General features: G+C 43.5%; 1 protein-coding gene across 2 annotated transcripts in view; it reads left to right on the top strand.

Annotated features, from left to right (window-relative positions):
* The window catches only part of RGS8 (regulator of G protein signaling 8), a 100272-nt gene that overhangs the window by 8886 nt on the left and 66150 nt on the right, over nucleotides 1-25236 (top strand). Inside the window, exon 1 of one of the 2 annotated variants that reach the window (XM_033916761.1) lies at nucleotides 13921-13975. The exons of the other annotated variant lie outside the window; for it this stretch is intronic. The gene's annotated coding sequence lies outside the window, so the exon portion shown is untranslated. Of the gene's footprint in view, nucleotides 1-13920; nucleotides 13976-25236 lie in introns of those variants that run through there. 2 annotated transcript variants of the gene reach the window in all.

The following is a 25236-nucleotide window of genomic DNA, read 5'->3' as shown; positions in this document are numbered from 1 at the left end:
TCCTGCCAGCTCTTTGCCTGTGAGAGTTGCTCTCAAAGCAGTCAATCAGACGGCAGAGTCGTAGATTGTGATGAACATCCGCATGAATCATTTGCATCCAAATTTTTTAGTGCATCAATGACACTTTCTGAATCGGCCAAAAAATCAGATCAGTGCAGAGCCCCACATGGTCTTACCGATCCTCATAGTGCATCTAGTCCCCAGTCAGGTTTTCAAGATTTCCACAATGAATATGCATGAGATCTATTTGCATATAATGGAAGCAGTACATGTAAATAGATCTTATGCATTCATTGTGGAAATTTTGAAAACCTGACTTGGTTGTGGCCCTCAAGAACTGTGGCTGCCCACCTTTAGCTTAGGCAGTGTATCGCAAACTATGTGCCACGGCACACCATTGTGCCTCCTGAGATTTCAGGTATGCCCGACACACTGAGGAGGAGGAGAGGTGCCAGCTCCAGTTGACTGTCTACAGGACATGCCTCTCTTGGCAATCAGCCAGCTCCAGCACCTCTCCTTCTCTCTGTGCCTGTTCCCTGCTGGCACCCCCTACTGGCGGCTCAAGGCCCATCTGGAGGGCCTTCGTACATGCGTGGATGTCGACATGATTATGTCACACATGCACGTGACATCGTCATGGCAATCTCCGAGCACTTTCAGATGCCTTGAGCTGCGGCCACTATGTTTAATGTGCTGCAGCTCAACAAAGTTTGCAGGAAACTCGTGTAGGGGATAAAAGTGGAGGACCACACACTAAACAAAATCCTTGGTCAGACCATTCATTAATAACATTTACCCTCCTTCAGAAACTCACACTTGTAAGGTCCACACCTAAAACAGTAACATTCTGCGATTTCAGTAAATTAGATACTACATCCATCTCCTTTACCCTTCAAATGAATACAGGGGACTACAACAACCTGCTCTATGGATGCCATAATTTAGGTGTGGGATAAATCCCTTCAGGCGCTTCTCGACCAACTAGCCCTGCTCACTTTGTGCGTCATTTCACCCCGTTGCTTACAAAACCCCTGGTTCACTATCAAACTCTCTACTTAAAAAACAACTAAGATCACTAGAAAGGAAATGAAGACACAATGAGAACCCAACCACACTCAACAACTATAAGGAACAAGCTAACATGTACAAACTTAAGATCAATCAAGCCTTAGGTGCCTGAGCCAATCAGGGTCTTAGGCTCCTCCCCATGCACCACATGATACACCAGGGAGGGAAAGGCCCGCTAACAAGCAAGGTGGACTGAACTTCTGTCCTGCTCCAACATATCTAAAAAGGTACGGGGGGTATTCGGAATGAATCATAAAAGCAAGAAACTCATCAGCATTTTATTCCATCGTAAGGTCAATAACCAATACATATAAACACAAAGCAGTTATCGATAACCAGCCTTCCAGCCAAGACCTTGCTAAATATTTGAACCAATAAAATAGAAAAAAATCAGATCACAGTTGCCGTCAATCATGCCTTCTAATAACATCTTTAGTTCAAATGATCAATCAGCTTTGCCATTCTCCAAATGCTCTCACCAGCTTTTCCATTCTCCAAATGCTCTCACTTTTTCCTTCCATCACTAACTGACATTCAACACATAATCAATACTTGAAATATAAAAGGTGCTAGCTCAGAAATAATTCCACCATTCTTACTAAAGCGATATTTTTCAATTTTTGGAACACACATTCACAAGCTACAAATAACTCAACATCAGGAGCACTCCCAAAGTCATGGAAAGAATCAATAATTCATCCTATCATCAAAGCTCATAAGGTAAAGGTGTCCGAGATATCCAATTATTGTCCAATTGCTAACATTCCTTTTCTAGCAAAATTAGCAGAAAAAAATAATTTTTAATCAAATTTCTGAAATTGTCAAAAAGACGAAGGTCTTACACCCGAATCAGATGGGATTTAGACAAAATCACTCCATGCAATACTCTTTAATAGGATTGATCTCAATTATTCTTTACTACACAGACCATCACAGATCAGTTCTACTCATCTCACTGTATCTGTCAGCAGCATTCGACCATGCCCTGCTTCTACAAAGGCTTCAATCAATAGGAATCGCTGATCAAGTGCTCAAATGGTTCACATCCTACTTCTCTGACCACACGTCTAGAGTAATCAGCAATAAGACTACATCCAAACACTACCCAAATAATTATGGAATTCCACAAGGATCCATTCTATCCCCACACTTATTCATTAACTTTTTGGCACCCCTTCTAACACTTGGACAATCGGTCGGGTTCACAACATATGCATATGCTGATGACATTCAACTCCTTCATCTTTTAGATCCTAATGACCCAAAAAATTGAAAAAATAGGCAACTGGTTAAGGGAAAACATGTTGGCATTATATATTGCAAAATCTTCAACGATGCTATTTCCATGCAAGGAAGGAATCAATCTAAAAAAAACCATTTGTCTTAACTCCTTTCCATTTCAAATAGTATCTACTTTGAAACTTTTGGGCGTCATCCTTGACAGTAAGCTATCATATCAACAACAAATCAGTGAAGTCATACGAAAGAACTTCTATGTCTATGTATGATACGTTCACTCTCAAAAATTCTTGAGCCCTCATCATTAAACATCTTGGTTCATTCCCTCATTGTCTCATGACTGGACTACTTCAACATACTATATAAAAGTATCACACAGAAAGAGCTGAGACACCTACAAATAATTCAAAATACTGCAATGAAGCTTATTAAAAATGTGAGAAAATTTGATCATGTATCGCCACTTTTGATCAAAGCACACTAGCTTCCAGTAGCAATAATAAAATCTTGCTTTTAACCTTCAAAATACGTGTCACAAATTCTCCCGAATTCATAGACAGGCTTTTAATCCCATATGCTCCCGTGAGAACCATTCGATCAAATACTCAACATCTGCTATTCATTCCTTCAATGCACGACTCGTTCTACCACATTTTCAGTTACCGCTCCCACGCTCTGGAACTCAATGCCCATAGAATTACACAAAGAAATGATATTAGACCGATTCAAATTGAAACTAAAAACATTTTTATTTAAAGATGCATTCGATCTTTAAACAAATCGTTCTTAAACCTTTACTACAGATGGTTCCCCTCCTAGTATATTATCCTTAACTAGTATTTAAGCCCGTTACATTAACGGGTGCTAGAATATATGGCTGGCTGTCTTTCTTTATTTATGTCTCTCTCCCTGCTCCTGTCTCTTTCTTCCTTTCTTTCTGTCTCTCTCCCTCCTGCAATTTTTCTCTCTCTCTCCCTGGCACCCTTTGTCTGTCTGTCTGTCTTTCTTTCTGTCTCTCTTTGGTCCCCTGTCTGTCTTTCTTTCTGTCTGTCTCTCTCCCTAGCCTCCTTTGTCTGTCTGTATTTCTTTCTGTGTCTCCCCCCCGCCCACCCCACTTTCCTTTGCAGAAGCAGCAGCGGTATTTCCCTTCCCCTCCAGATCCCTGTGAAGTAGTAGCATCATTTCCCCCCCACCCACCCCCCATTCCCTTCTCTTCCCCCACCACCACTTTCCTTTGCATAAGCAGCAGCGGTATTTCCCTTCCCCTCCAGGTCCCTGCTGAGTAGTAGAAGCATTTTCCCCCACCCCCCATTCCCTTCTCTTACCGTGAGCTGCCCTGCTCCGTTCGGCCCCTCCCCCTTCCCTTCCCGCGTGCTGGCCTGCTGCTGCTGAAGGTTTTTTTCGGCGACTCCTCCTGTTAAAATTCTAATCCTGTTAAAACTCCCCCCCCCTTCCCGCAACCGCTCCTGTTCAAAGCAGCCTGCTGAGGTTCGCGGCTGGCTGTAACAAACCTCGCAGGCCGCTCTCCAACTCGGTAGCATGTTCCCTCTGACGCAATCGCGTCAGAGGGAACGTGCTACCATGTGGAGAGCGGCCTGAGAGGTTCGCTACAGCCGGCCGCGAACCTCAGCAGGCCGCTTTGAACATGAGCAGTAGCGGCTGTTGCGGGAGGATGGGGGGGGGGAGTCGTTGGTCCTACAGGCCGCTGTGAACAGGAGCGGCAGCAGGACCATGAGGCGGGAGTGAGCTGTTCGGCTTCCCCTATCTGGGGAAACTGCCGTGCCGAGGAGAGCCGGGAGTGAGTTTTTCGACTTCCCCTATTTGGGGAAACCTCCGTGCCGAACTCAGCTGCACGTCGGGAGTGAGTTGTTCGACTTCCCCTATCTGGGGAAACCGCCGTGCCGAACTCAGCTGCACGTGGGGCCGTAGTAAGCGCGGGGCATGCTGCAGTCTTGGCGGCCACGGACATACGGATCATGGAAGCACGCTGATAAGACTGCGCATGCGCCGCCTACGGTTTTATTATATAGATTGTCTTTCTATCCTATATGAAATGTAGTTTTTCCCCTTCCTCCCAGAGAAAGGAAAATGGTAAAACTAGAGGACATAATTTGAGGTTGAGGGATGATAGATTCAAGAGCAATGTTAGGAAATTCTACTTTCCGGAGAGGGTGGTGGATGCCTGGAATGCGCTCCCAAGAGTAGTGGTGGAAAGGAAAACGGTGACGGAGTTCAAAGAAACGTGGGATAAACACAGAGGATCTAGAATCAGAAAATAGTAGTAAATATTGAAGAACTAAGGCCAGAACTGGGCAGACTTGCATGGTATATGTCTGTATATGGCCTTTTGGTTGAGGATGGGCTGAGGAGGGCTACAGTGGCTGGAAGGGTGTAGATGGGCTGGAGTGAGCTTTGAAGGAGACTTCAGTAGTTGGAACCCAAGCACAGTACCGGGCAGAGCTTTGGATTCTTGCCCAGTAGAGAATGACACGGTGACAAAATTCATCACCGTTCCTGTCCCCGTGGATAACCGCGGGAAATAATCTTATTTCATTTTTTAGTGTCTATTTCAGCATCAGTCCTTCTACACCAGCATTCTTCAAAGCAAAGCTTGAGGGTCAGTGGTTGTGGCCATTCATACTCTGATTCTGCCCTTTCTCCTTAAAGCAGGGCCGCCATCAGAAATTTCTGGGCCCCTTACTGAGCAATCCTATTGGGCCCCCCACGCACCCCTTCCCCCCCCGACGCCCTCCCCCCTTCTTCCATGGGCCGAATACACACATACTTTTCTGCTAATGCTCCACCTAAGCCAGTCCCGTAAAATCTTCTCACGTCCATTGGGTGATTTGGCATAGAGGAGATATTCATAAAAAGAACGTCCGTCAAGATCTTTACTCATAGACTGTGCCATTTGCTTTAAATCATCTTCCATCATTAATCCAAATTGCACAATTCTTTCTCTGTCTTTGTCCTGAATGGCATCTGGCCACATTGCTGGATCCTTCCAGTCAACAAATTTATGAGCAGGCGCAGAGAATGCATTTTTAAACAAATGTAGTTTATCCTTGTACTCCTTATGTAATTTTAATCATCTATGGATATGTTTGTATGTTTATTGTTCAAATGTTTTATTTATTTCCCAAAATTTATTTTTGTTATACGCATTGAAAATATTTGATATTGCGTTTAAATCAAAATCTCAATAAACTTGAAACTTGAAACGAGTGCCCGTGAGATTGTGGGAGGGTTAAATACTCAAAACTTAGAAGAATAACAATTTACTTAAAGTTTTTGCTACACCAGCTTTCTGGTATCTTTACATACAGTGGCGTACGTAGCATATGTAACACCCGGGGCCCATCATTTTTTGGCACACCCCATCTGTAAGAAAAACATGATTTTTAGTAACAAACCACACGTCACACATGAGTACCTTGGAAAAGGCAGCATCTTACATATTGCAGTGAGCAGTACATCAATACACCCATTGTAAAACTAAACAAGCCAGACCAGCACAGATCAATCCTACACTGTCAATCCTAACAGAAAACCATGTCTTTCGAACACACAGGACACAGAAAACACCTTCGCCTAGTATGGAATATGTCATCACAAACTAACCCCTCACTCTTTTACAAAACTGTAGTGTGGATTTTAGCCACAGTGGTAACAGCACTGACGCTCATAGAATTCTGAGCATCAGAGCTGCTACCATCACAGCTGGCGCTAAATAAAAGGGGGGATAAAATAGAAATACACAGTTTCAACGCTCTAGCTCAGAGGTGCCCAAACTTTTTAAGTTTGTAAGCTACTTCAAAATGACCAAGTCAAAATGATCTACCAACAATAAAATTAAAAAACACAAAGCACACTATATGCTGAGAAAATGTTAATTATCATTCCTATTCTGGGTTTTTTTCAAAGAGGTCAAGGCAGATGACTCTATGCATTGTCACCTCAGTAACAACCATACAAAAATAGACAAATATACCCTCCATCCTTTTTATTAAACCACAATAGCAGTTTTTAGCGCAGGGAGCTGTGCTGAATGCCCAGCGCTGCTCTTGACGCTCATAGGCTCCCTGCGCTAAAAACCACTATTGCGGTTTAGTAAAAGGGGACCATATTGTAAAATATAGACAGCAGATATAAATTCAGAACTGTGCATAGTAAGTAAAGGGAAGTTTTCATCTCTGGGAATTTACCCAGTTAACTATTAAGTTATTTGGGCATATTCCTTTGAAAACTGTGGTAATACTGCCTCCACTTTGCTAAATTTAAAATAAAATCATTTTTCCTACCTTGTCTGGTGATTTCATGAGTCTCTGGTTGCACTTTCTTCTTCTGACTGTGCATCCAATCTTTCTTTCCTTCTATCAGCCTGTATGCTTTCTCTCCTCCACACCTCATTCCCTCCCCCAACTTTTTCTTCCTCTCTCCCTGACCTTTCTTTCTTTTTTTCTTCTTTCCTTCTGTTTCCCTGCCTGCCCCCTTTCTTTCTTTCTCCCTGCCGTTCCCCAAGCCACTGCCACTGCCGCTGCCATCGGGGAACAGGACCCACCAATAGATAACAGGCCCCAAAGCCGACGCCGACGCCGACACATGCTCTCCCTGCTTCGGGCCGATCAGTCTTCCTCTCCCCGACATCAATTCTGCCGTCGAAGAGGAAGTTCCGCCCAGCCAGGCAGCGATTGGCTGGCCCGAACTTCCTCTCCGACTGCAGAATTGACGTCCGGGAGAGGAAGACTGATCGGCCCAATAGATTAGATCGCCAAGACAAAGTGAGTCCTGGATGATCGACTCACTTTGCCTTGGCGAGCTACTGGCGCCCCTGCCTTAGAACGCTGCCTAGGACCCTGGGGGAGCCTGGGCCTCCTGTCAGCTCCGGGCCCCTGAATGCAGGACTGGTAGTACTGCCCTGATGGCGGCCCTGCCTTAAAGAATGACATGAAGATTGTTTACCGCGGTTATCCGCGGGGACGGGAACGGTGATGAATTTTGTCACCATGTCATTCTCTATCAGAAATAGCTAAGAAGAAAAAAATTAAAATTGAATCAGGTTGGGCAGACTGGATGGACCATTTAGGTCTTTATCTGCCATCATCTACTATATTACTATGCCTATGCGTCTTAGTCTATGCATCTCCAATTTTATATTTTTATATATTTTTATGTATATCAAATTTTTAATAAAGCTTGAAACTATAGAAAAATCCAAGGAACCAAAAAATAAAAATCCCACTCTCAAAAAATTACAGAAATTTCAAAGTATATACAGTGTAAATATTACCTCAGACTGGCTTTTTGTAGTACAATTACATGATTAATTGTCCAGTTTTTAAATTTAAAAAAAAAAAAACAGTCAGAGTCCTAGGAATCACATGAGAAAATGCAAGACACATCTCAAAACAATGCTGATAAAAGTTCCTCTGTCCTCCCAACTTGAATTTTGTCAAATCCATGATTAACTCAGGGTTAACGTTCAATATATCTGAGAAAGCCTGCTATAAAGCAGTTATGTTGCTGCATGTTACAGAGTATTTAAATTGGCAATGCCTGCTTTTGCCTAAGGCAGAGGTAGGCAATTCCAGTCCTCGAGAGCCGGAGCCAGGTCAGGTTTTCAGGATATCCACAATAAATATGAATGAGATAGATTTGCATCTCAAGGAGGCAGTGCATGCAAATCCATCTCATACATATTCATTCTGGATATCCTGAAAACCTGACCTGGCTCCGACTCTCGAGGACCGGAATTGCCTACCCCTGGCCTAGGGATGTGCAGTCATTTGAAATGACACTGACATTTCCCGTGTCATTTCATGTCATTTTCTGCCCAAAATGAAAAAAAGAAAACCTGAAATTTTGGAGTTATTCTTGCATTGTTAACAACATGCACTCTCCCAAAAGAGGTACTCTCTTTGTGAATAGTGTGCTCTCTTTGTGAAAGAGTGTGCATTAGCAACAGTATAAGGTAACTACTATCCTGAACAAAAGTAAGCAAAAAACAAACAAGCACATAAACCCTCCCCCCTTTTATAAAACCATAGCACTGTTTCTAGCGCCGGCCGAGGTGGTAACAACTCTGATATTCATAGAAATCCTATGAGCGTTGGAGCTGTTACCGCTACGGCCTGTGCTAAAAACCACGCTACGATTTTGTAAAAGGGGGAGGGGGGATTCTGATAAAGGACAAGAAAATGACCTTAAACATTTTGGGGCTGCACACCCCTACTTTTGTAAAGCTGATTTAAATGATGAGAGGTCCGCTGTGGGGATCTTGCTTAGTCATCCACTGCTCTTCTGTCTGGCTATCAAGGTCTGAGACAGTTACTCGTGAGCTGAAATGAACTCTTTTTCAGATTCAGATAAATTCATCATTGATATATATTTATTGAATCAACTTTGTAGGATATATTAAATGTGATTAGGACTTTTATTGATTGCGATTTGCACATACACAATCATGGAAAACGCTGGAATATGCAGGGATTGAATCATGAGTGGAGATTGATTCCTATGGATTTTTTTAGTATTTTATAAGAAAGAGACAATCAATTTATTTATTGTATTTGCATTATTTTTGGCACTTTAGTTTTTGATTATTTATCATTCATTTTTATTTTTCCACTTCAGCACTTTGTACCTCACATTTCTCTTTTGATATCCTGTTTGAGGGGTGGGGCTTTTTAAGTCATCTCCTATATTTTTCCCTCCAAGGTTTTTTCACCACGCACTTTAAATTTAAATTTATATCATACATGAGTCAAATGATGTATGTGGCAAAGCTTATTTAGATTTTTTTCAAACCAGGTGCTGGTCACCTATGAACTTTGGCCCGGGGCCGGGAAAGGTTTTCGATTTTGAGATTGGGCCCATACTGACGTGCCTCATATTTATTTAATGTTATGTATATATACAAAAAAACTTTTCTTGGTTGCTGGTGATCATCGTTCGAGCAATTAATATAGGGTTCTGCCATTATATATATTTTTGTTATTTGATATTTTTTTTTGGCATTATTTTTGAGTTTTTGTGTTGCCTTTTGGCTATCAGAGGATCATTTTAAGCAGCCTTAAATGGCTACTTCTACTTTGTATCTTGATGAAAGCATGATAACAAACCTCAGCATATTTAGAGATGGGGGCTTAGGACCATGACTGGCTTAGGGCATCCTCATTGACTTTGGAATTAATAAGTAGGTTTTTAGCAAATTAATGTGAAATTAAGAACTATGAGGTATTTTATTCCTGCATAGAAAGTATGGGGCTCATATTCAAAAGAGAAAAACGTCCAAAAATCGGCCTAAGTCGGCACTTGGACGAACATTTCTCAAAAACGTCCAAGTGCCGATAATAAAACCTGGTTTTGGACGTATTTCTAAACGACCTAGGCCTTCATAGTGCCGCTCAACGTCCAAAGCTAAATGGGGCATTTTGGGAGGCATGTTGAGGGCGGGAGTTGGGCGGGACGTGGGCCGGCATAGACTTAGTCGTACAGCATGTAAAACTGAAAGTTTTACACCAGAGCCTAGACGGAACTTGGACGTTGTGACTTAGACCATGTAAAACATGGTCTAAGTCACAAAAACTCACCTAAACTCACCAGATAAGCACTTCAAAAACATAACACAGACCCCCACACACTACCCCAGTGATCACCAACCCCCCCCATCCCTATAAAAATTTTATTCACAACTTTAAATTTCAGCCTCCAGACCATCATCACCTGGCCGCCTGGCATAGGAAAGCCTAGTCGTCCAGCCCTGAGGCAGCTTAAGTCATCTTGGGGGTGGGTTAGGGACCCATGCCCATAAGCCCCTGTAATCACTGCATTGATACTTAAACATGTGCACTCCCCTATACACCCCCAAAACCCTTTTGTACTGGCATATAAGTGGCTCCTGCAGCCATAAGGTCTATTGGGGTGGTAGATAAGTGGGTCTAGGGCAGTGGTCTCAAACTCAAACCCTTTGCAGGACCACATTTTGGATTTGTAGGTACTTGGAGGGCCTCAGAAAAATGACAATTTTGCATGAGGTAAAACTCTTTATAGTTTATAAATCTTTTCTTTTGGCTAAGTTTTAATAATAATATTGTTATTTATAGTTAAAGAGACATATGATCAAGAAACTGTTTTATTTTACTTTTGGGATTATGATAAACATACTGGAGGTTGTTTGGGGGGGCTCACCATCACCTTTAAAGGAGCTGTAGTGAGGAGAAGCCATGGCACCCTTTTTGTGAAGTTCACAGCAGTGCCCTGTAAGGTATCCCACTATTTAGGTGGCATGTCTGGGTGTGCAGTTCATCACTTTGCAGAACCCTCCCACGTCCAACAGGGCTTGTTCTAGGCGTTTTGGACTTGGACGGAAAGTTGGACGGAAATATGGTATAAAGATGGACGATTTAGAGGCTTGGACGATCAGATCGGCTGGACGTATAATTAGACGATTTTCAAAAGTTAAAAAAAGTTGGACGTATCTTTCGAAAATGTGTCTTAGGCTCTTTTTAACTTTGGACGACTTGCAAGATGGACGTAAACGGACTTAGACGTCCCTTTCGATTATGCCCCTCCACGCTTTTAGGTTTTTAAAATTCAAATTATTAGATAATAATTTGAGTTCATAAAAAAGGGCTTATATTTTTTTAGAAACTTCCTTATTCTGTATGTTGTTAGTAGCTTAAAGAATATTTAGAAATATTCTCAGAATAAGCAAAAAAAGAACAATGGAAAATAACTCAAAAAATTGCTTATTCAATACTGTTAAGGCAAAATCTTATTGCTATCAAAACATAAGAACATAAGAACATAAGAAGCGTCATCTCCGGATCAGACCTTCGGTCCATCAAGTCTGGCGATCTGCACACGCGGAGGCCCCTGCCAGGTATACACCTGCTTATTTTATAGCCAAAAATCCAAAATCCACAAGAAGGGATGTCCAATAAATTACAATTTCACAAAAACACCCCTCAATAACTCAGGGCTACGCCTCAAATTTATGAAAAAAGGAGAAAAAGACCTCAGTGTCTAACAGGGCCATAAAAAAGCTTCCAAATAGACAAGCCAGTCTCAGACAGAATTTGAAACTGGCAGACACATCCTTGGTCAAAAAACTCCTTTAGACTCAATTACTCTTCAGAGCCACACATTTCTTTTAGTACATTCTGTTTCAATGTTTCAAAAATTTTATAAATAGTGTCCATAAAAAGTCACTTATCTGAATAAATGGATGTTGAGACGTAGTCGTGGGTTAGAAAGCATGGTAACAAAAAATGCTCCGTGGGAAGTCAGCTGAAGGCTAATTAAAGTATCTCCAGTGCAACACTTCCATAATCATCCAACAGGGCTCCCTGTTTCGCTATAATGCTTCGTCAGGGATTTGAGCGTCCATTCACCCGCTTACACTCCTGTCACGGTGACAGGAGTGGAAGCGGGTGAATGGACGCTCAAAATCCCTGACGAAGCATTATAGCGAAACAGGGAGCCCTGTTTGGATGATTATGGAAGTGTTGCACTGGAGATACTTTAATTAGCCTTCAGCTGACTTCCCACGGAGCATTTTTTGTTCCTGCTTTCTAACCCACGACTACGTCTCACATCCATTTATTCAGATAAGTGACTTTTTATGACACTATTTATAAAATTTTTGAAACATTGAAACAGAATGTACTAAAAGAAATGTGTGGCTCTGAAGAGTAATTGAGTCTAAAGGAGTTTTTTGGACCAAGGATGTGTCTGCCAGTTTCAAATTCTGTCTGAGACTGGCTTGTCTATTTGGGAAGCTTTTTTATGGCCCCTGTTAGACACTGAGGTCTTTTTCTCCTTTTTTTCATAAATTTGAGGCGTAGCCCTGGTTGTTGAGGGGTGTTTTTGTGTAAATTGTTATTTTATAGCCAACCATATCTTTATATGCCTCTCTCAAGGAGATATGCATCTAGTTTGCTTTTGAAGCCTAGGACTGTCGATTCCGCAATAATCTCCCCTGGGAGAGTATTCCAGATGTCAACCACTCTCTGTGTGAAGTAGAGGTCTGCACGGGAACGGGGATCGCGGGGATCCCGCGGGTCCCGCGGGGATCCCGCGGGTTCCCCCCCTGGCCCACGGGACTCCCACGGGGACGCCCCCTGGCCCACGGGACTCCCACGGGGATGCCCCCCTGACCCACGGGACTCCCACGGGGACGCCCCCTTGCCCACGGGACTCCCCACGGGGATGAAAACAACCTACCTAAATTCTGGCGAATGCAAGTCTGGCGTCGCGTCGGGAAATAGCCATGTTGAGCAGTGAGCTCAGCACGTACACAGATGAAAGCCTTGCTTGCTGATTGGTCCGGCGGCCCCGCCCCACCGTGCCGCCGGACCAATCAGCAAGCAAGGCTTTCATCTGTGTACGTGCTGAGCTCACTGCTCAACATGGCTATTTCCCGACGCGGGCATTAGGGCTGTTTTTTGTCATTTCGGGTGGGGGATGGCAGCGGCAGCAGCAGCCTGAAAAAGAAATCTTCCTGGCCGGGTTCGGTGTCATGCTCCGGAGCTTCTACAGCCTTCCTATCTCCCTCTCCCTTCTACCTGCGGCTCTCTTCGGCAACTTAGCAGCAACGATCGACACAAGCTTCTGGCGTCGGGCCTACCCTCTGCGAGTCCCGCTTGTTTCAACTTCCTTTTTCCACAAAGGTGGGACTCGTAGAGGGAAGGCCTCGATGTCGGCAGCTTGTCTTGATCACCGCTGCTGACGAGTTGCTTAAGAGAGCCGCGGAGGCAGGGGGGTGTTGCCAGGTGCAGGTAGAAGGGAAGAGGGCCAGAAGGCAGGACTCGTGGGTGAGGGAGGAGAAGAGAGAGGGGAGAGAAACAAAAGGAAATATTTCATACTGGGCTGGGCCGGAGTGGAGAGAGGGTGGAAAGATTCTGGCTACAGGGTGCATTAACAAAGGAAAAAGGGGGAAAGCTGAAAATGGAGATAGTGACACAAAGAAGAGAAAGGGGTAAGCAGGACCTTCTGAATAAGGATAGAGATACAGAGGGGACATGAAGAGTGAGGTGAAATAGAGACATAGAAGTAATGCTGAAAAAGGTGTGTGTGGGGTGGGGGGAGATAAAGACATTGAAAGGGCAAATGGTGAATATGGGGTAAAGACAAGGGACATGAGACAGAATGAAGATTCTGTAAAAAGTGGTGAGATAGGGATATAGGTGGAGATGGACACAAAGAAGGGTGATGCTGAAAATAGGTGGAATGGTAATTCTGACAGACACAGAAGGGAAATGCGGATCAAGGAGGAGATGGGCTCAGGCTAGGATGGATGAGGAGAAATGCCTTGTTGGCCCGGAACTTCCTCTCCTACGTCAGAATTGACGTCAGGGAGCGAATGCTGGTCAGCGCGACGCTTCTGCAGGGAAAGCTTTGGGACAGCGGTGGCTTGGGGACTATTCCCCGAGTGCGGTGGCAGCAAACCGAGTGGCTTGGGGGAGGGCACGGAGAAAGAAAGAAAGGGGGCAGACAGAGAGACAGAAAGAAGGGGGAACAGGGAGACAGAAAGAAAAAGTTGGGGAGAGAATGAGGTCTGGAGGAGAGGAAACATACAGGAGGCTGAAAGAAAGGAAGAAGATTGGATGCACAGTCAGAAGAAGAAAGTGCAACCAGAGACTCATGAAATCACCAAACAGCAAAGGTAGGAAAAATGATTGTATTTTCAATTTAGTGATCAAAATGTGTCTGTTTTGAGAATTTATATCTGCTGTCTATATTTTGCACTATGGCTCCCTTTTACTAAACCGCAATATTGTTTTTTAGCGCAGGGAGCCTATGAGCATTGAGAGCAGCGCGAGGGCATTCAGCGTAACTCCCTGTGCTAAAACCTACTATTGTGGTTTAGTAAAAAGGGAGGGGGTGTATTTGTCTATTTTTGTATTTTGTTACCGAGGTGACATTGCATAGAGTCATCTGCCTTGGGAAATGTATATGGCAGATATCTTTGTTTTGTGTTCAAAAGAAAAGGAAATGCATTTCTGGTTTTATTTCTACAGTGTTGAAGTACTTGTTGGCCCTTGCTGTGACTGGTGGGGATCCCCAAGCCACCGCCAGCAGAGGACCTCCTCTAGAGATGGTCAGAACTCCCCTCCACCAAGCGCAGCAGTCGCTGGCAGCATCCATGAGCCACTGAGTTGCCAGCATCTGTGACTCAGGGGACGCTACTGCTGCCTGCCAAGCTTGGCAAAAGGGACCCCAGGCCAACTGCAAAGGAAGTCCTCAGCTGACAGTTTGTGGGTTCTCATCAGCTGAGTATTTATATTTTATATTTACATTAGAGGTTCTGGTAGAAACCCATTTACAAAGTATGTATTCTTCCCAATTAATATTTCCAAATTAAATAGTCTCTTTGCTTATTTGTAAATGGGTCTCTACCAGAGCCTTTAATTCAGTAGCATAATTAAATAAAATAACTATTTCTGAAGTTTATAGGGAAGAATGGTGACGGAGGGGATTCCTCGCGGGGACGGGTGGGGACGGAGGGGATTCCTCGCGGGGACGGGGTGGGGACGGAGGGGATTCCTCGCGGGGACGGGTGGGGACGGAGGGATTCCTCACGGGGACGGGTGGGGACGGAGGGATTCCTCACGGGGACGGGTGGGGATGGGTGGGATTTTGGCGGGGACGGGTGGGGACGGGTGGGATTTCTGTCCCCGCGCAACTCTCTAGTGTGAAGCAGAACTTCCTGATATTAGTCCTGAACTTGTCCCCCCTTAGCTTCATTTCATGTCCTCTTGTCCGTGTCAAATTGGACAATATAAATAATCTCTGCTCTATTTTGTCGATTCCTTTCACTATTTTGAAGGTCTCGATCATATCCCCACGCAGTCTCCTCTTCTCAAGGGAGAACAATCCCAGTGTTTTAAGTCGATCCTCATATTCCAGTTTCTCCATACCCTTCACCAGTTTAGTCGCTCGTCTCTGCACCCTCTCCAGCAGTTTTATATCCTTCTTTAGGTAGGGAGACCAATGTTGGACGCAGTATTCCAAGTGGGGTCTGACCATTGCCCTATAAAGCGGCATTATAACTTTCTCCGATCTACTCGAGATTCCTTTCTTTATCATGCCCAACATTCTATTTGCCTTCTTTGCTGCTGCCGCGCATTGTGCCGACGGCTTCAGGGTCCTATCTATCAGTACACCCAGATCCCTTTCTTGTTCACTTTTTCCCAGAGTTGCACCTGACATTCTGTACTCGTATTCCTTATTTTTACTGCCTAAATGCATTACCTTGCATTTCTCCACGTTGAACTTTATCTGCCATTTCTCCGCCCATTTTTCTAACCGACACAAATCGCTCTGGAGTTCCTCACTGTCCTCCTGCGATCTGATTGCCCGGCAGAGTTTTGTGTCGTCTGCAAACTTGATGATCTCACTGGATGTTCCGTTTTCCAGGTCATTGATATAAATATTAAAAAGGATCGGCCCAAGTACCGAGTCCTGGGGTACACCAGTAGTCACTTTCTCCCAGTCGGAGAACTTCCCATTAATGCCCACTCTCTGCTTCCTGTTATCCAGCCATTTGCCTATCCATCTTTGTATATCTCCCTCTATGCCATGGCTTTGTAGTTTCCTGAGAAGTCTTTCGTGTGGAACTTTGTCAAATGCTTTCTGGAAGTCCAAGTATATTATGTCCACCGGCTTTCCACTATCAATTTGCTTGTTCACGGTCTCAAAGAATTGGAGTAAATTCGTCAAACACGATTTCCCTTTCCTGAATCCATGTTGACTGGGTTTCATCAAGTCATGTGTGTCCAAGTGCTGAACTATGCTATCCTTGATCAGTGATTCAATCATCTTGCCGGGGACAGACGTAAGACTCACAGGTCTATAGTTGCCCGGTTCTCCTCTCGATCCTTTTTTGAAAATTGGCGTGACGTTCGCTTTCTTCCAGTCGTCTGGTATCTGACCAGTTCTGATTGACAGGTTTGCAAGTTTTTGCAATAACTCTCCGATTTCAACCTTCAATTCTTTCAGGACTCTCGGGTGAATTTCATCCGGTCCAGGGGATTTGTCACTTTTAAGTTTGTCGATCTGGTAGTATATCTGATCTAAGTTCACTTCAACTGTGGTGAGGCTGTCCTCTATTTCTCCTGTAAACAGTTTCTCCGCTTCAGGTATTGTTGAGGTATCCTCCTTCGTAAAGACGGACGCAAAGAAGGAATTTAGTTTGTCTGCGATTTGTTTATCTTCCTTGATGTACCCTTTTCTTCCCTTGTCGTCCAGGGGTCCCACTGCCTCTTTTGCAGGTTTTTTCCCTTTCACGTATCTAAAGAAGGGCTTGAAGTTTTTGGCCTCCCGGGCTATTTTTTCCTCATAGTCCTGTTTTGCATCCCTCACCGCCTTGTGACATTTCTTCTGTTCATCTTTATGTTTGTTCCAGGCTTCGGTTGTCTTCGTGCATTTCCATTTTTTGAAAGAGTCCTTCTTTTCTTTTATGGCTTCCTTCACCTGTATGGTAAGCCATGCCGGTTCTCCTTTGCCTTTAGTTCTCCGATCTTTGGAAATCCTCGGAATGTAGAGATCTTGTGCTTCTGCAATAGTATTTTTCAATAGGCACCATGCCTGATCTACTGTTTCAAGTTTGTCCACCATCTTCTCGAGTCGTTTTGTTACCATGGCTCTCATGCAATCGTATTTACCCTTTTTAAAGTTTAAGGTGGTGGTTAAGGTTTTGGCATGTTTCCCTTTCCCGATGTCAAGTTTAAAGTTGATTACATTGTGATCACTCGTTCCCAGTGGAACCATGACTTCTACTTCTGTTATCGGTCCGGTGAGACCATTTAGGACCAAGTCCAAGGTGGCGTCGCCTCTTGTCGGCTCTTTTACCATTTGCTCCAGGAAGCAATCCCCTACCTCCAGGAATTTGGCCTCCTTGCTGCAGTTGGAGGCTCCTAGTTTCCAGTCTATTCCTGGGAAATTGAAGTCTCCCAATATAACTACATTGCCTGTCTTGCATACTTGTTTGATTTCCTCCATCATTTCTGAGTCAGTGACCTCCGCCTGTCCTGGGGGACGATAGTAAAGGCCAATTTTTGTATCTGCGCCATTGTGACCAGGAATTTTGATCCAGAGGGACTCCAGCTTCTCTTTCCTGTCTGTTGTAATCATTCCAACAGAATCTATTTCTTCCTTAACATATAGGGCAATACCTCCACCTTTCTGCCCTTCTCGATCCCTTCTATATAGTTTGTATCCCTGTAGTACTGTGTCCCATTTGTTTTCTTCATTCCACCATGTTTCTGTTATGCCAATGATATCCATGTTCTCATGTCTTGCTATCATCTCTAGTTCTCCCATTTTGTTTCCTAGACTTCTAGCATTTGTATACATACATCTAAGTTCCCTTCGTGTTACCTTTTTGGACCTTCTACTCTTGGTTGTCCTTACAGTTTCATTTACGGTATCCTTTACTGCTCCTGTGTTATCTCCCATGTTTGCTGTGTGGTCATCCCCTCCTGTGTCTGAGTTGTCCCTTCCTGCTTGTTCTCCTTTGTTGGCTGTGAGGTCGACCTCTCTTGTGTATGAGTAGTAGTCCTTTGTTCCTACGTCGGGGCATCCTGTTGTCCGTGCCATCGACCGGTGGTCGACTGTCGGCTTTCCCCTGTCCTTCAATTTAAAGCCTTCTCTATTGCTTTCTTCATGTTGCCTGCCAAAACTCTTGCTCCTTCCTTGTTGAGGTGTAGTCCATCCCTTCTGTAGTACTTGCTTTTTCCCCAGAACGTCGTCCAGTTGCGCACGAAGTCGAAGCCTTCGTCTTCGCACCATCGTCTCATCCAGGCGTTGATCACTTGCAATTCCCCTTGTCTCTTTCCATCTGCTCTTGGTACAGGGAGGATTTCAGAGAAGGCCACCTTCACCTCCCTGATCTTCAGTTGTCTTCCGAGTGAGCGGAGCTGGCCCTTCATCTCTTCCCTGTCATACTACTGCCCGCTCACATCATTTGTTCCCACGTGGATAAGCACAGCGGTGTCCACTCCCCGTGCGCCATCTATGATCCTGGAGATCCTGTTGGTCACATCCTTTACTCTTGCTCCAGGCAGACAGGTGACGACTCTATTACTTGATACTTATAAGGACTTCAGAGGTGACACTCACAGGACCATGTCGATAGAGTGAAAATTCATCATATCTTTTCATTAGTCTGAGTATTTTTTATCTGTATTTTTTAATCTATATTCATAAAATAACTAAAGTGCTTAAAGATAGTAGTTTGCTTCTTTGTAACTCTGTAGCTCATATAACATAACATCGTACTTATAAACCGCATAACCGTAATTTCAATGTGATGAACAAAAGATTAAAAATAACATAACATAAGGATGATTTAAATTAGTTTGCTAACTCATAAGGTAGTTTAATCTGCATTTGCATCCGGGATCATGTTTCACCACAAAGGCCGTTTAAGTATGCTGCAATTCAAAAGCTTATATTATTACATTATATGACAATATGTTACATTATATACATTATATATGTAAATGGAGGGGCATAATAAAAAAAAACATCTAAGTCCCCTTTTGGCTTAAGGCCTTAAACGTTGAAAGTAGAAGCAGGGAAAATGTCCATTATCAAAAAAAAATGTCCAAAAGGAGTTTTTAAAAAAAATAATGGCCTGCCTCTACGTTCAGCTGTTTAAATGCCCAGACCACCACTACGTCTACACTAACACCATATAATCAACCTAAAAAAAGCCTAAGTCCCAAATGTCCAAAACAAGGGCTTTTAGGCAAAGGACGAGCTAGTCCTTCGCCTAAAAGCTGGATTCTGTAACCGGTGTCTGTCAAAAACAACACCGGTTACAGAATCCCCCCCTAGAACGATCGGGGCAAGAGGGAGCCCAAGCCCTCTTCCCCTGCGGTACCCCCGAACTCCCTGACACTATCGGGGCAAGAGGGAGCTCAAGCCCTCTTGCCCCGCGGCACCCCCGAACTCCCCGACACTATCGGGGCAAGAGGGAGCCCGAGCTCTCTTGCCCCGCGGTACCCCCGAACTCCCTGACACTATTGGGGCAGGAGGGAGCCTAAGCCTAAGCCCTCCTGCCCCGCGGCATCCCCAAACTCCCCGACACTATCGGGGCAGGAGGGAGCCTAAGCCCTCCTGCCCTGCGGCACCCCCGAACCCCCGATGAAGATCGGGGCAAGAGGGAGCCCAAGCCCTCTTGCTCCGCTGCACCCGGGACCTCCCGACACGATCCGGCTGGAGGGAGCCCAAGCCCTCAGAGAATAGTTAAGCTCTGGAATGCGTTGCCAGAGGATGTGGTATGAGCAGATAGCGTAGCTGGTTTAAGAAAGGTTTTGACAAGTTCCTGGAGGAAAAGTTCATAGTCTGTTATTGAGAAAGTCATGGGGGAAGCCACTTTTTGCCCTGGATCGGTAGCATGGATTGTTGCTACACCTTGGGTTTTGGCTAGGTACTAGTGACCTGGATTGGCCATTGTGAGAACAGGCTACTGGGCTTGATGGGTCATTGGTCTGACCCAGTAAGGCTATTCTTATGTTCGTATGGTCCTGTGAGTGTCACCTCTGAAGTCCTTATAAGAACATAAGAATTGCCACTGCTGAGCCAGACCAGTGGTCCATCATGCCCAGCAGTCCGCTCATGCGGCGGCCCTCTGGTCCAAGACCAGCACCCTAACTGAGACTAGCCCCATCAGCGCACGTTCCTGTTCAGCAGAAACTTGTCTAACTTTGTCTTGAATCCTTGGAGGGTGTTTTCCCCTATAACAGCCTCTGGAAGAGCGTTCCAACTTTCTACCACTCATTTTTTGATAACAATAAGATTTTGCCTTATCAGTGTCGAATTTGTTGTTGGTAGCTGCCAGAAGTCAAACCTTTGAGCTGTCTGTTCAAGCAAAAAACAAGAGAAAACACCATCCTCAAGGAAAACATACACAAACACTTTTCCAATCTGTATGTCAAAGCTATAATTGAAGTGAACCTTAAGTAAGACAAAACTAGTGGCACAGAGGGACTTGAATTATATAGATAGAAGGATTTTGTCAGCTCCCTTCTTGAAGTTGTGTAAGGTCAAGGTGTGCCTGGGAATACACTTTTGGAGAATCTGTCCTGTAGCTGAAGGATGAGCAATTCAAAGAGCATGCTCTGATTAGGTGGGCTATTGGATTTCCTTGCCAGTGAGCTGGGTGCAGTGTAGCCAAGCCTAAACCTGCTGGGTTAGGCTGGCTTCCTGTTTGAAATGCATAAGAGACAAGCGATTTTCAGATGTGCCAGTGAGCTGGAAGGCACCTGCCTCTCTTCTACATTCTCGCCTCCCTTCGAAGTTTAGAATAGTCAGAGGCTTCTTCAAAAAGCAGCTGTCTTCTCAGTCCCTCTGCTAAAAACCTGCACACCATTGGTGTTCCTGCAGGCTTCAGGTAGTGAGTATTTTTACAGTGTGTAGAGTGGCTGTATATTTTTAAGCAGTTTCATGTTTGTGTCTGCAGGTCCTTTGATGTGTCTCTGAAATAATATGAACTGTTATGGTAATATCGCTGCATCTCCCTGCAGCAGGCTGTTGGCATACTGAAGATCTGATCAAATTAAAACAGCAACAAATCTGCTGAATGCTCTGAAAATTCCCTTATATAGTGGTGTTAAAAGGCTAAGGCAGTGTCTCTCCAACTTTTTTTTAAGTTCTGGCACACTAAACAGAGCAAATGTTTTTTTGTGGTATATTATAATTGAAAGTATATAACATTGCAAAACCAACAAAAAATTAAATTTGAGAGTTATTTATTTATTTAAAGCTCTTTAAGCTATGTGTGTAATTGTTAACAACAGTGAAACTAACGTAGATAGTATAGAATTGCTAATCAATGCGATGGAGGTGCTTGTTTTGGAGTGCAGATTAACTCAAAACGCACCTCGATAGTCGACAAGCAAACACACATGGCATCATTCACCAACTGCAGTCGTTCTTTTTCTTTTTTTAAAAAAAATTTAATTTCTGTCAGAGCTGAAAATCTAAGTTTGCAAAGATAAGAAGATCCAAACAGTAACAAAGCTTTGATTGCTTTGTTGCTTGAGTTAGGATAACAAATGCATTAAAAAAAACCACAACAACCCTAAAATTACTTGCCATTAGTTTTCAAAGACCAATCACGTCAAAGAATCTTTGCGATTGTATCCTTATGCACACAGACACTCATAACATTGACAGACTCTTGTGTATGTGATGTACCAGCTTCACCCTATGCCTGGCAGTCAACTAGTGTTTCAGGCATTGAAGTTTGTCATTATTCACTTGTGTGTGTGTGTGTGGGCAACTGTGATATCAGGCAGGTGGATACCCAGGGGTAAAGAGATGGCATGATTACAAGATTGTAGAAATGATAAATAAATTCACAGGGACGAGTATCAGAAAGGAGAGAGGGAGTCTATGGAGATGAAAGTGTAGCGTGTTTGTGTAGCACGGAACAGAATTCCACTACCTAGATTTCAGGAGATGATACCTCTCATCTCCAAGGGTGGGTAGGTTAAGGGATTACAGGGATGGGGATGAGTTAAAATGCAACTGAAGCCAGAAAGCTCTGAAGAGTATGTGCAGTACAAATCCCAACTCCATCCTTTCAATAAAGCAGCTTTGTGCCTTAGTATAAGCAGCTTTTAAAATGGATGCTCCTGCATCTGGTGGACAGAGCCCAGGGAAATCAGCAGGTTCTCAGAAGATCAGGCTAAGGTAAGATGTTAACCTCAATTACCCAGTCTCCTCTTGTTTTGTATCATTCTTTTCTTTCTACATGCTGGGCACAAGAGCCATTCCATTGAGAACATCTTACACCCATTTGCCTGGTCTTTCAGGCCCTTGCCAGGTTTCAGCATGTTTTTTTCAGAAAGAAAGCATCATTTAATAGCTGGATAGCAGGATGTATTTGGCTTGGGACTGAGATTGGTAGCTAGCATACTGAAGCGAGGTTAGTTAGACCTTACCCTATGCAAAATATTCCTCAGATAAGTTCTGAGGAAGAAGAAAAGAGAAGGAGAGAGAGAGAGAGAAGGTATCAGGGAGAGGGGCATCTTTTGTTTTTTTTTAAATTTATTAATATTTCAATTTTTTGCATGATCATCAAATCATACAAATTTAACAGATGCAGAAAAAGAAAAACGTAATTAGGAAAAAAGAAGACAAGATTAAATGAAAATTTCCCCATTTGCTCTGTTGTTAGTCCACTATATAATGGGGGGGGAAGCTTAAAGATAATCGGACATATTTTGATTCAACAATATATTAGGAAAATAGATGAACGTCTGAGTTAAGCCTAGTTCTTGACTTAGAGCCTACTTCTTGTACATCAACAGGAGTACTAGCAGATATCACTTCTTTACCAACTATAAATATCGACAACTGTGAAAATTCAAAGAAAGTGTATCTGACTCCTTGAAAATTTACAAGACCTTTACAAGGAAACCGAAGCATAAAAGTGGCCCCCAATCTTAAGGCGAGGGGCTTCTTTTGAACTGGTAATTATATAGTATGTTTATAGCTTCCCAAAAGCAGTCTTTGCAGTGCAGATGTGTAGACCTCACCCGCTGCAATGTTGGTCTCTATAGTACAATGACCAACTAATCAGTAAAAGTGCAGAATGATTTAAGCATATAATCTACCTTACTGCCTCACCACTCTTGAGCCTCATGACCTTCACTTTTTGTACTTCTGCAGATGAGATTCTTTTTTCTGTCCACCAGATTACACTTTTTACTCCAACTTCATACCAACCCCGCAGATCAGATCCCTCGAAGGACTCCTGAACTTTAGGAAAGCAGTAAAAACACCTCTTCACCTAAGTCCCCTGCCTACGGCTGGCAGATTACAAAGAAATGTATATTGGTACTAGATCCTCAGGATATATTGCATTAGGATAAAAACTTGTATTGAAAATCTTGCACTGTAACTATAGCAAATTATATAATCTGTAAACTGTATATTATGTATATTGGTATTACATTCATAGTATGTATGGAATTAGGATAAAAACTTGTACTGTAACTAAGGCAAATTGTAACCCATTAACTGCATATTATGTATGTTAACCTGTAAGCCGTTCTGAGCTCGTTGGGGAGAACAGGATAGAAAATGAATTTAATTAATTAATTTCTAACTTCACAAATCATCAGCGATGTGAGCACCACCTTTGACATTCTTCCTGCAACCTGGAGTGGTAAAAAAAAATGACCTAAGAGAGGATGAAAGTATGGAAAACATGTGTGTTCCATTCATTGGTTAGTCTTACCTCCAGGCAGCTGGTAGTTCAGTCATTCTCTTTGCCATCATTATTACTACAATGAAGTTGATTGCTATCTGATAGGGGTAGGGAACTCTGGTCCTCGAGAGCCGTATTCCAGTTGGGTTTTCAGGATTTCCCCAATGAATTTGCATTGAAAGCAGTGCATGCAAATAGATCTCATGCAGATTCATTGGGGAAATCCTGAAAACCCGACTGGAATACGGATCACGAGGACCGGAGTTCCCTACCCCTGCAGGATGTCTTGGAAGAAACACATCCAAACATCTGTAATTTCTTGAATTTTAGCTTATGGAATAAAAATAGACAACAATTGGTATTAGATGCATCTGCAATGTGTTTATAGTATAGAAATAGAGGGGCATAATCGAAAGGAACTTCTAAGTCCGTTTACGTCCATCTTGCAAGTTGTCCAAAGTTAAAAAGAGCCTGACACATTTTTGAAAGAGACGTCAATTTTTTTTTACTTTCGAAAATTGTCTAACTATAAGTCATGCCGATCTGATCGTCCAAGCCGCTAAATCGTCCATCTTTATACCACATTTCCATCCAACTTTCCGTCCAAGTCCAAAACGCCTAGAACAAGCCCTGTTGGATGTGGGAGGGGTCTGCAAAGTGATGGATTGAACACCCAGACATGCCACCTAAATAGTGAGGTACCTTACAGGGCACTGCTGTGAACTTATAATATCTCCTGTGATATGTATTATCTTCTGTGACATGTATTATCCTCTGTGTTATGTACCATTCTGTTAAATTGTTGTATCATAATTCTACTGTTCCTGAAATCTACTCTTATCCTGTAATGTAATTCTACTGGAATTGCCCAGACATCTTCTATATTGTAATCCGCCTAGAACCGCAAGGCACAGGCGGAATAGAAATCCCTAATGTAATGTAATGTAATGTAACTTCACAAAAAGGGTGCCATGGCTTCTTCTCCCTACAGCTCCCTTATAGGTTATGGTGAGCCCCCCAAACCACCTCCAGAATCCCCTAGACCCACTTATCTACCACCCCAATAGCCCTTATGACTTCAGGAGCCACTTATATGCCAGTAAAAAAGGGTTTTGGGGGTGTATAGGGGAGTGCACATGTTTAAGTATCAATGCAGTGATTACAGGGGCTTATGGGCATGGGTCCTCCTCTCTATGGGTCCCTAACCCACCCCTAAGATGACTTAAGCTGCCTCTGGGCTGGACGACTAGGCTTTCCTATGCCAGGAGGCCAGGTGATGATGGTCTGGAGGCTGAAATTTAAAGTTGTGAATACAATTTTTATGGGGGGGGGGTTGGTGATCACTGGGGTAGTGTGTGGGGGTCTGTGTTATGTGTTTGAAGTCTTATCTGGTGAGTTTAGGTGGGTTTTTGTGACTTAGACCATGTTTTACATGGTCTAAGTTACAACGTCCAAGTTCCGTCTAAGCTCTGTTGTAAAACTTTCAGTTTTACATACTGTACGACTAAGTCTAAGCTGGCCCATGTCACGTCTAACTCCCACCTTCGACACGCCTCCCGAAACGCCCCATTTAGCTTTGGACATTGAGTGGCACTTTGAAGGCCCAGGTCGTTTTTAAATACGTCCAAAACCCAGTTTTATTATCGACGCTTGGACGTTTTTTAGAAATGTTCGGCCAAGTGCCAACTTAGGCCGGTTTT

This window comes from Geotrypetes seraphini, chromosome 12, assembly GCF_902459505.1.
Source record: "Geotrypetes seraphini chromosome 12, aGeoSer1.1, whole genome shotgun sequence".
NCBI classification, from domain to species: Eukaryota; Metazoa; Chordata; class Amphibia; order Gymnophiona; family Dermophiidae; genus Geotrypetes; species Geotrypetes seraphini.
The sequence above is the reverse complement of the archived record's forward strand: the minus strand, read 5'-3'. Positions and strand labels throughout refer to the sequence as shown.